Raw genomic sequence first — 10,232 nt, 5'->3', positions numbered from 1 at the left:
CTTTCCAGCTTCTGGCTATTATAAATAGGGCTGCTATGAACATAGTGGAGCATGTGTCCTTCTTACCGGTTGGGACATCTTCTGGATATATGCCGGAGCATCAGAACTTTTAATACAGAAGAAAATAGGGAAGTTAGGTGACACATTGGCAAGGTACAATGAGGTTACTGGATGATTAATGACTCTAACACAAAACAGAGGAATGCAAACATAAAGACTGACAGGAACTGGGCAATAAAACAAGTGAGACAAAATCAGCTCATCTAAGGTCAGCCATGTTCTTAGAAGCCAAGTGTGAGGTCTTTACACTCCTGGGGCAAGAGCTTTCACACCCAAGTCATGGTTCTAATTAGGGAGTTCTGCTCTAGCTAAACTTCTCATGAACAATGCAACATTTTAAATGCAGCATTCTAGTTCCTCCTCAAATCACAGTCAATCTACTTCCTGTAAATTCCTGTATATGTGAGTGGCTTGGCTTTTATCCTAAGTGATTGTGTGGGAGGACTTTCTACTAATAAGTAATGTAGTCTGCCATACATAACTATAATAAGAATTCTAAGCTTGCTTTGCTAAGCTTACCCTGAGATTTCTAACTCTATGTAGTAGATAGTTAATGCCTGATTTCTTTCATTATCTCTCTTACAATACTAGAGGCAATTCTGAATGTTACTGAATAAGTTTCATTCTTACTGAATTCCAAGACCAGGGTTGGCTTAAGGACTACCTAGTATATTGGTTAAGGCCAGGAAGCAAAGTACAGCTTTGCTTAGGTATTTGGCAAGTCATTGATTGGAGGAACCTATAATAAAACAATACTGAAAGAGAGCACACAGATCCATTATTCAGGATGCCATGGTTCCAGGAGACTAAGTTTCCATAAACTTTTTGCCTCATGACTGAGTCCAGGTTTCTAGTCCTGTCATGCGAGTCACTACTAGGGTGGGTGTAGCAGACTCTCATTTTTGCCCTTGAGACTTTGGATGTTTTGTTACACAGAAAAAAAAAAAAAATAAAAGCAATGACATCTTTGGGTAAATTAGTAAATTAGTTACCACAAGAATATAGTGCTATTATAATGTCAGGATTGCAGATTTATATTAAATATGTATTCATGAGTGACTTTCAAAACCAGACTTCAGTATTTTTATGGTGTTTACAGAAGACAAAAAGATTTTATGTAAATCCTTATTTTTTTTTCTTGATAGAAGTAAAGCCAGTGTCAAAAGAATCCACTATTGCATGAAGCGTCTAGTCATTATGGCATTATATTTTGTATTATGTTTAGTAAACCAATCCCTGACTAACATAAAGGAGTAAAACCATGTTAAAATAAGCGACAATCTGTATATTAAGAGAATGTGAAAGAAGTTGTTCTCTGGAGATGTCACTTGAATTCAATGAATGAGTAAAGCAGTGTTGATGGGTCAAAAACTTCCATTTACTATTTCACGACTAATTTCCATGTATCAGAATACAATGCACAAACAATTAAACTAAGGTATATCAGAGGTTTTTTTTCTTTTGCTATCATTTTATTTTATTTAGATTTGTCAGGATCTTCAAAGCAATTTTAGCTACACATATGTCTGTAATCCACGCACTAATCTAGGTTAAGGCAGGAGCATCATGTGTTCAAAGATTGCCTAGGATGCATGGTGAGTTCATAGATGATGACAAAGATAGAGATAGATGATTGATAGGTACATAGATATTGATATAGTTACATATCTCATTTCCAATCTAGATCTAGGTCTACATCTACATAGATGGATGGATAGATAGATAGATGATAGATAGATGAATTTGAAACTATTTTTGTAATTACAGTATTGGGATTTGTGGAAGGGTCTCTGTCTTAGTTTTGGTTTTCTTGTTATGGATAGACACTATGACCAAGGCAACTCTTATTAGAACAAAATTTAATCAGGGCTAGCTTACAGGTTCTGAGGTTCAGTCCATTATTGTCAAGGCATGACAGCAACCAGGTAGACAGGGTCTGGAGCTGCTGACAGTTCCATCTCTTGTTCCAAAGACAGCTAGGAGAAGACTGGCTTCCAGGTAGCTAGGACGAGGATCTTAAAGCCAACACTCACAATGACACACTTCCTACAACAAGGCTATACCTCCAAATAGTGATAATCCCTGGGCCAAGTATATTCAAACTGCCACAGTCTCTTTGGCATTCACAACTACAAAGATATAGGTGTTTGTAGAACATGTGATGGTTTGTAAGTCTAACAAAATAAAATTGCCAAATTAAAAAAGAAAAACTCTCTTATTAAAAAAATATATTTGCTTAGGTAAGGATTGCAAGTGTAATTCTTTTAAAAGTAGTTGACTACTGTTACATTTTAATGGGAATGTGGTAGAGCAGGAAATTTGCCAAAACATGTGCTGAGCAGATTCCAACATTTGCAGATCTTTTTCTAGATGATTAACAGCCTTTATCTTTGTATCCCCTCACATAGCTCTGCACATGGACTGATGAAGAAGAAAAGCTCAAAGAAGTAGCATACAGCTGGCTCACTTCATGGTTAGTACATCAGCATGCCCTGTGGCTTTTCAATTCCTTCCTTGTAAGCTCCATCTTGAATCCCGTGACTTTCTTTTTATTTTATTTTTTTTCAGTTTTTATTAGATATTTTCTTCATTTGCATTTCAAATGCTATCCTGAAAGTCCCCTATACCCTCCCCCCACCCCCTGCCCTGCTCCCCTACCCACCCATTCCCACTTGTTGGCCCTGGCTTTCCCCTGTACTGGGGCATATAAAGTTTGCAAGACCAAGGGGCCTCTCTTCCCAATGATGGCTGACTAGGCCATCATCTGCTACGTATGCAGCTAGAAACATGAGCTCAGGGGGTACTGATTAGTTCATATTATTTTTCCACCTATAGGGTTGCAGACCCTTTCAGCTCCTTGGGTACTTTCTCTAGCTCCTCCATTGGGGGCTTTGAGTTCCATCCAATAGATGACTGTGAGCATCCACTTCTGTATTTGCCATGCACTGGCAGAGCCTCATATGAGATAGCTATATCATGGTCTTTTCAGCAAAATCTTGCTGGCATGTGAAGTAGTGTCTATGTTTGGTGGATGATTATGGGATGGATCCGAAGGTACAACAGTCTCTGGATGGTCCATCCTTTCTTCTTAGCTCCAAACTTTGTCTCTGTAACTACTTCCATGGGTATTTTGTTCCCTATTCTAAGGAGGAATGAAGTAGCCACAATTTGGTCTTCTTTCTTCTGGATTTTCTTGTGTTTTTCAAATTGTATCTTGGGTATTCTATGTTTCTGGGCTAATATCCACTTATCAGTGAGTGCATATCAAGTGACTTCTTTTGTGATTGGATTACCTCACTCAGGATGATATCCTCCAGATACATCCATTTGTCCAAGAATTTCATAAATCCATTGTTTTTAATATAGCTAAGTAGTACTCCATTGTGTAAATGTACAACATTTTCTGTATCCATCCCTCTGTTGATGGACATCTGGGTTCTTTCCAGCTTCTGGCTATTATAAATAAGGCTGCTATAAACATAGTGGAACATGTGTCCTTATTACAGTTGGGACATCTTCTGGGTATATGCCCACTGTGACTTTCTTCTTTTGTTTCTCAGGACTCTAAAGTGTGAGCTAGCATTGTTCCACAGTCTGGTTTCCACCTATGCCATTTACTCTTTGAAATTTATTTTAGCAATCTGTCATAAAAATTAAGATTGGTTTTGATAGGTGAGACTTTCAAAGATGAAAGTTGATCCAAGCTCAAGGTTGCTGGAAATTATTCACCACTTGCTATGGATGTGAAATGATGTGTATTCGTGGATTACTGTAAAAATGTCCAGTCTTCTTTTTTTCAAATCTAAGAAATTTACTTCCTTAATTTTTATAAATCAAAATATAATTAAATAATTTCTTCCATTTTCTGTTATTCCCCCAACCTTTGCCATGGCCCCTGTTTGTTATTTCTCAAATTTATGGCTTCTTTATTTTTTAAAAATTGTTATTTTTGCTTCTTTATAACAGTGCTACTCAATCTTCCTAATGCTGCGACCCTTTAGTACAGTTCTTCATGTTGTGGTGAAACCCAACCATAAAATTATTTTTCTTTCTACATTATAACTATATTGTTGATACTATTATGAATCATAATATAAGTATCTGATGTGTAGGATATCTAATATACAGCCCCTGTGAATGAGTCTATCAACACTCAAAGGTGTCATGACCCTCAGGATGAAAGTTATTGGTGTAAGACACCTGAATTCTTTCTTTTCAAAAATTTCTTCTTTCATGTATTGCATCTTTACTGATGTTTCCCTTTCTTCCCCACCCTCCAGTCTTTCTTTTCCACGTCTTCTCTTTCCCAGATTTACACTGCTCTGCTTACCCTAAGAAAAGAGTAGGTCTTCCAGGGACATTGACCAAACTTGGCATAAAAAGCTACAATAAGACCAGGAACAAACCACTACATCATGGCCAGATGAAACTACCTAATAGGAGGAAAAAGGTCTCACAAGATGGCAAAAGTGTCAGGAACGGCACCTGCTCCCATTCTTAAGATTCTCACAAGAACGTCAAGCTATTCAAGCATACTGTACATTCAGAGGGCTAGGTCAAATCCCAACAGGTTCCCTGATATCTGTGAGCCCCCATGAATTCAGGTCAGTTGATGCTGTGGGTCATTTTCTCATGGTGCCCCTGACCCCTCTGGTTCATCCAATACTTCTTTCCCCTCCTCTATAGGACTTCCTGAGCTCCACCTAATGTTTGGCTGTGGGGCTTAGTATCTGCTCCCATCAGTTGCTAGATGAATTCTCTCTGGTTGTCTTGATAATGATTCTGCTGGGCCATGGTTCCAGAACACTCTGAAGATTGGACAAACTGTAGATCAAAGGTTATATGGCTGGGTTGGTATTCTAATCCTTCCACTTGAGGCTTTGCCTGATTACAGAAGCTGGCTGATTCAGGCTCTGTGTTCCCTATTACTAGGTGTAAGATAATTTATTTCAGTTCCATCCAGGAGGTATTTTCAAGGACTAGCCTTAAAAAGAGCGTTCATTCCATAAGCAATTTAGACTTTGGTTGTGAGGAGATGAAAGATGAACTTTTTATTTTGAAGGTTCCATTTTAAATGGCTATTGTTATTTTGTAAGTAATTAAATTTATTAGATAGTTTACTAGCTGTTCAGACCCTCCAAGAATTAAAATACGTATCTAAAGACAGAAAAGATGGAAGCAATGATATAGAACATCCTTCAAAGATGCTACTCAAAGTCTTCTCAGATTTACTTGAAGATCAAGAACATATTTTTGCTCTAAAAAAGTAATAACTTACAGTGCTTCAAAGAGCCACACTGTTCTCTTAAATTAAGGTTTAAAATTTATGTGTATTTAATGATCAGATATCTTATTTAATTAATTTTAATTACAGAATATTATGTGATTAAACTAGTGGTCAACCATTCTCATAATTGCCAAATGTACATTTCTAATTGGATTGAACAATGCAATTAAAATCACTGACCTTTAAGATCTGTTAGCTCTTTCTTATTCTCTTTATATCAAAAGTATATTAACAATTGTTTTAATAACTTATTCTTACTTGATATATTCACTGTAATAAAACATCACTCTTAGAATTAATTTGTTCATTTAACCAAATATTTAAAGTTACTTCCAAAGTACCTTTTAACATTTATTTAATGATTATTTTTAGCATCTATCAACAACTCAATTACTATTACTAATTTACCCAGTGAGGTGCTTTTAAAAGTATCTTCATCGCATATTAATAAATTGGATTTTTCAGTCCTCATCAAATTACATTTTTTCCAAGGAATGTATGTGAAGGACAAAAGCCCAGGACTTACTTTGCTAGACTGAGGTGTCTCAAGCTGTTAGAGGTGTGTGTTGGCAAGATATATATATATATAGTAAGAAGAAGAAATAATTAGTGTCATCTTAAGATAATTGTATTGAATCTCAATTCAAACTCAAAATAGATGCAGTCTCACATTTGATTTTGCCAGACATTATATATACATAGTTATAGAAAATCCAATGTTGCCATAGGGACTCAATGTTAGAAAAATTAATTTTTGAAAAACTTTTTGCAGTTATTAACACCAGTAATTTTCATTGAATAAACTGTAAATGCTGAAATGTGAAGGTATTAATTGCCTACTAAGACATAGTGAATTAGGTGAATTAATGAATGGGATAATTAATAAAATATATTAATGTATAAATTTCCAATATATATATATATATAAATTTATTGTGTTTATTATATATATGTATATGTATAGTGTTTATATTTTGCAAAACATAGCCTATATCTTTTTTCAAGGTTCAAACCCAATCTGAAAAAAAATTATGTAATTATTGGCATTGATAAGGAAAATAGATGCCAAATATGATTGAAGTTTTTTTGGCCTTTAATTGTCAGGTGTAACTATATGACTGTTATAAAAGATAAATTTGGAAACACATCATGTTAATATAATGTGGAGTTATATTATATTGATTAATGCGGAGGAATATTGATGTGACAGATAATTGGAGAGCTCCTTTCCTGGAGTGGTCTTAGAGGTGTATGGTTATTGTATTTGCATAGGCATTATCTGTAATTTTTTTACACTGCTTCACATATTATTTAACTATTCTTGGTTTTTAGAGACAAGGTGTTGTTCTGGAATCTGGGCTGCCATCAATCTTTTCATTGTCCTACCTCAGCTTCCCAAATTCTTAATTAGAAATGTGTGCCCTCCATATAGAACTCCAATTCTAATTTTAGAGTAAAAAAAAAAAAATCTTAGGCTGGGCTGAGGTGGCGCATGCCTTTAATCCCAACACTTAAGAGGCAGAAGCAGGTAGATTTTTGAGCTTGAGGCCAGCCTGGTCTACAGAGTGAGTTTCAGGACAACCAGGACTACACAGAGAAACCCTGTCTTGAAAACCAAAACCAAAAACAAAACAAAAAAATTCTTAGCACTGAAATATGTTTACCCAATTGTATTTTCCTTCTTTTCCCTCAAATTTCCCTAACCTTGAAAAAAATTAGATTTCTTGAACCAACTTGAAATGAGGGGTACAACATAACAGAACCCGAGGCATAAAAGAAAGTCAGAAATACAATGGCATTCATAGTGATCACTACCAACCATCAGAAGAGGTACAAATAAATGACTTTTACTATTTCTCATGAAACTCACCAAGCCAAACCAAATTAGTGAGAGGAAGGACAGAACTTGAACAAATGAAACAAAGTAAGCCAAGGAGAAGATGAATGCCAGGGACAGGTTCTTGTTAGGTTCCACTATCAGTGAGCATGTGAGGGCTGGGACCAGTGTTAAGAGATGTAGACAGGCAGGGGTGTTGAAATTCGACAGAAGGCACTATGGCATGGGTAGGAAGAAGCAAAGGGTTTATTGTGCTGTTGGACAATAAGGCATCTGTAGGAGTTGCCTGTTCCCTTTGTATTCCAAGAAGATACAAGAAAGGACTTTTCAAGATTTTATCATTTTAAAAAAGGTCAATGTTTTCATTCATTTTAAGCATTGGACAGCTTAAATGCATTGAAATATGTTCAATTTATAAATAATTATAATGGATATATATATATATATATATATATATATATATATATATATACACATATATATCAAGTTCAAATAGGTCCAATTAAAACAAAAAACAACCCTTTCCCCCTCTAACATAAGCATACAAAACAAAATCAATTTATTATTGTCATTTGGAAATATTACTAACAAACCTCACTGCATCATTGATCATTTCACTTATGCTCAGAAAATAGCATAGACTTATATAAAGTGGCTGAGATAATATTCCAAGGGATGAAGTGATGATCCACTTCAATTCTTCCTCTAGAGAGTAGCATTTTATTTAAGTACTTGCTTAATACTCTCTTCTGAATAATTACCCTTTGGCAAGTACACTTGTACTCCAGCAGTTTTTCACAGAATACTACTTCGCATAAAGTTACTGGGAGAGATGTCTAAAGTCCTGATGAGCAGTAGATCTGCGCTGTGTTTCATTTTAGCAAGACTGCTATAACATCATTTTTTATCATTATAAACTTATGACCGATGTTAAAATGTACTAAGGCAGAAGAAATTGTTCTAAATAAATTTTGATATTCTATTAATTATAAAGTGTATCAATATTTAATGGAACATAAACTTTTTTCAATTTTGTTATTAGATATTTTCTTCACTTACAATTCAGATGCTATCCCAAAAGTCCCTTATATCACCCCACCACTCTGCTTTCCAACCCACCCAAACTTTTTAAAAATGTGTTAGAGATGCAGTAATCTACAGTTCCAGCCACATAGTTTTTAGTTTCCTAGTAGTCACTATGACCTAAGATATGAATAAAAGAAATAAGAATAGTTTTAACAATCCACATAATGAAGGCAGTTGTCTCAAAAAGTTATCACTTCAAGCAGGCATTAAATATCAATAGTATGCTAATGGTATATTGGGCATCTTGTTATTTTTCTAAGTTCTTGAGATATGATGTGTAGCCTATACTCAAGGCTGAGCTATATCCCAATGCATCATGGTCTCATCTACATGTTAATAGAAAAATTACTGAACACAGCAAGCAACAGTTCAGTTTCATCATCACATGTAGCTATCCAGCGGCTGAGGACAAACTGGGTACCTGAAAGGGGGACTGGAAATGTAAAAGGAATGGGGTGCAAGAGAAGGATAAAGCCAATACAAATGTTCTGATCAAGACTCAAAGTTTTAATATTCAGCACTAAATTTAAATAAGTAGAGCCCACAGACCCATTCTTTGCTTGAGCTGGATTCTGTTGCTTTGTTTCAGCTGAATTATGTTGCAAAGCAAGCTCAGCAGACAATCTTCTCCTATAGGAAATTGCAGGTGCAGCAAGGTGGAAGACTCTACCTGGGTCATTAAGGTCCAACTGTGGCCAACACTTAAAATCTATTTAGCCTTCTTAAGGACAGGGGAAGGGCACAATCACAGAATGTTAGAGAGTGATAGCCTGGGGGAAAATAGATGTCAGATAAGACATAAAGGAGATACCACTAACTCATCCTTCTGTATTGTGATCTATTCCTGTACATGATACCCTTCTATCTTTGGAGTATATTTATTCAGAAAACTGGTTGATTTGAGGGATTTAAGTATCATATTAATGTGCATAAGAGTTTCTTGATACAAGTTAATAGGATAATCCATACATACAAAGCCAGTTAATTTGTAATAAAGTTAGCTTTGGCAAGTCAAACTTTTAGACACTAGAAAAAAATGTTTCCTGTAAACAGAATTTAAATTAATAATGTTTTCATTCAAAATGTATAGTAAAGACAGTTTCCATAAGGTGTAATTTGTAACCCACATCTGTTTAAATATTGGGAACAAATTAAGATAAGATATTAATCAGGGTTCTCCTCAATAACAGAACATAGAGAATTAATCTGTTCATAAATGAAGAGGTGTTTATTTGAATGGCTTACAGGTTACAATCCAGCTAATTCAAAAATGGCTTCTTATAAATGGAAAGTGCAAGAACCCAGTAATTCCATGAGGAGTGATCTCAGCTGTTCTCCAGTAGATGTTGAAAACAAATGAGTAGGTTCTAATACCAGTGAAGAAATTGACTTGCTAGTGAGCTGAGACCAGGCAGATAGAAAAACAAAAACATGACAAAACCATGTCCTTACCTAGTCTCCCAGAAGGCATGGCCAAGTGAGAAGAGAGTTTTTCCAGCTCAAAAGATCTGGATTAAAGTTATGTCTTCCTACCTTAAAGATTCTCTTTTTTTTCTTTTTTTTATTGGGTATTTATTTCATTTACATTTCCAATGCTATCCTAAAAGACTCCCACATACTCCCCAACCCACTCGTCCAACTACCCACTCCCACTTCTTGGCCTTGGCGTTCACCTGTACTAAGGCATATAAAGTTTGCATGACCAATGGGCTTCTCTTTCCACTGATGACCAACTAGGCCATCTTCTGATTCATATGCAGCTAGAGACACGAGCTCCAGGGGTGTACTGGTTGGTTCATATTGTTGTTCCACCTATAGGGTTGCAGATCCCTTTTGTTTCTTGGGTAATTTCTCTAGCTCCTATATTAGGGGCCCTGTGATCCATCCAATAGCTGACTGTGAGCATCCACTTCTGTGTTTGCTAGGCCCTGGCATAGTCTCACAAGAGACAGCTATATCTGG

General features: G+C 35.8%; 1 long non-coding RNA gene across 1 annotated transcript in view; it reads left to right on the top strand.

Moving 5' to 3' along the window:
* The first annotated feature begins 423 nt into the window (after nt 1–423).
* The window catches only part of LOC110302864, a 30,662-nt gene continuing 20,853 nt past the window's right edge, over nt 424–10,232 (top strand). Inside the window, exons 1-3 of the long non-coding RNA XR_002378867.1 lie at nt 424–462; nt 2,469–2,533; nt 4,747–4,897. This is a non-coding gene — a long non-coding RNA (uncharacterized LOC110302864). The remainder of the gene's footprint in view (nt 463–2,468; nt 2,534–4,746; nt 4,898–10,232) is intronic.

This window comes from Mus caroli, chromosome 10 (genome assembly GCF_900094665.2).
Source record: "Mus caroli chromosome 10, CAROLI_EIJ_v1.1, whole genome shotgun sequence".
NCBI classification, from domain to species: Eukaryota; Metazoa; Chordata; class Mammalia; order Rodentia; family Muridae; genus Mus; species Mus caroli.
This window is presented reverse-complemented; position numbering and strand designations above follow the sequence as displayed.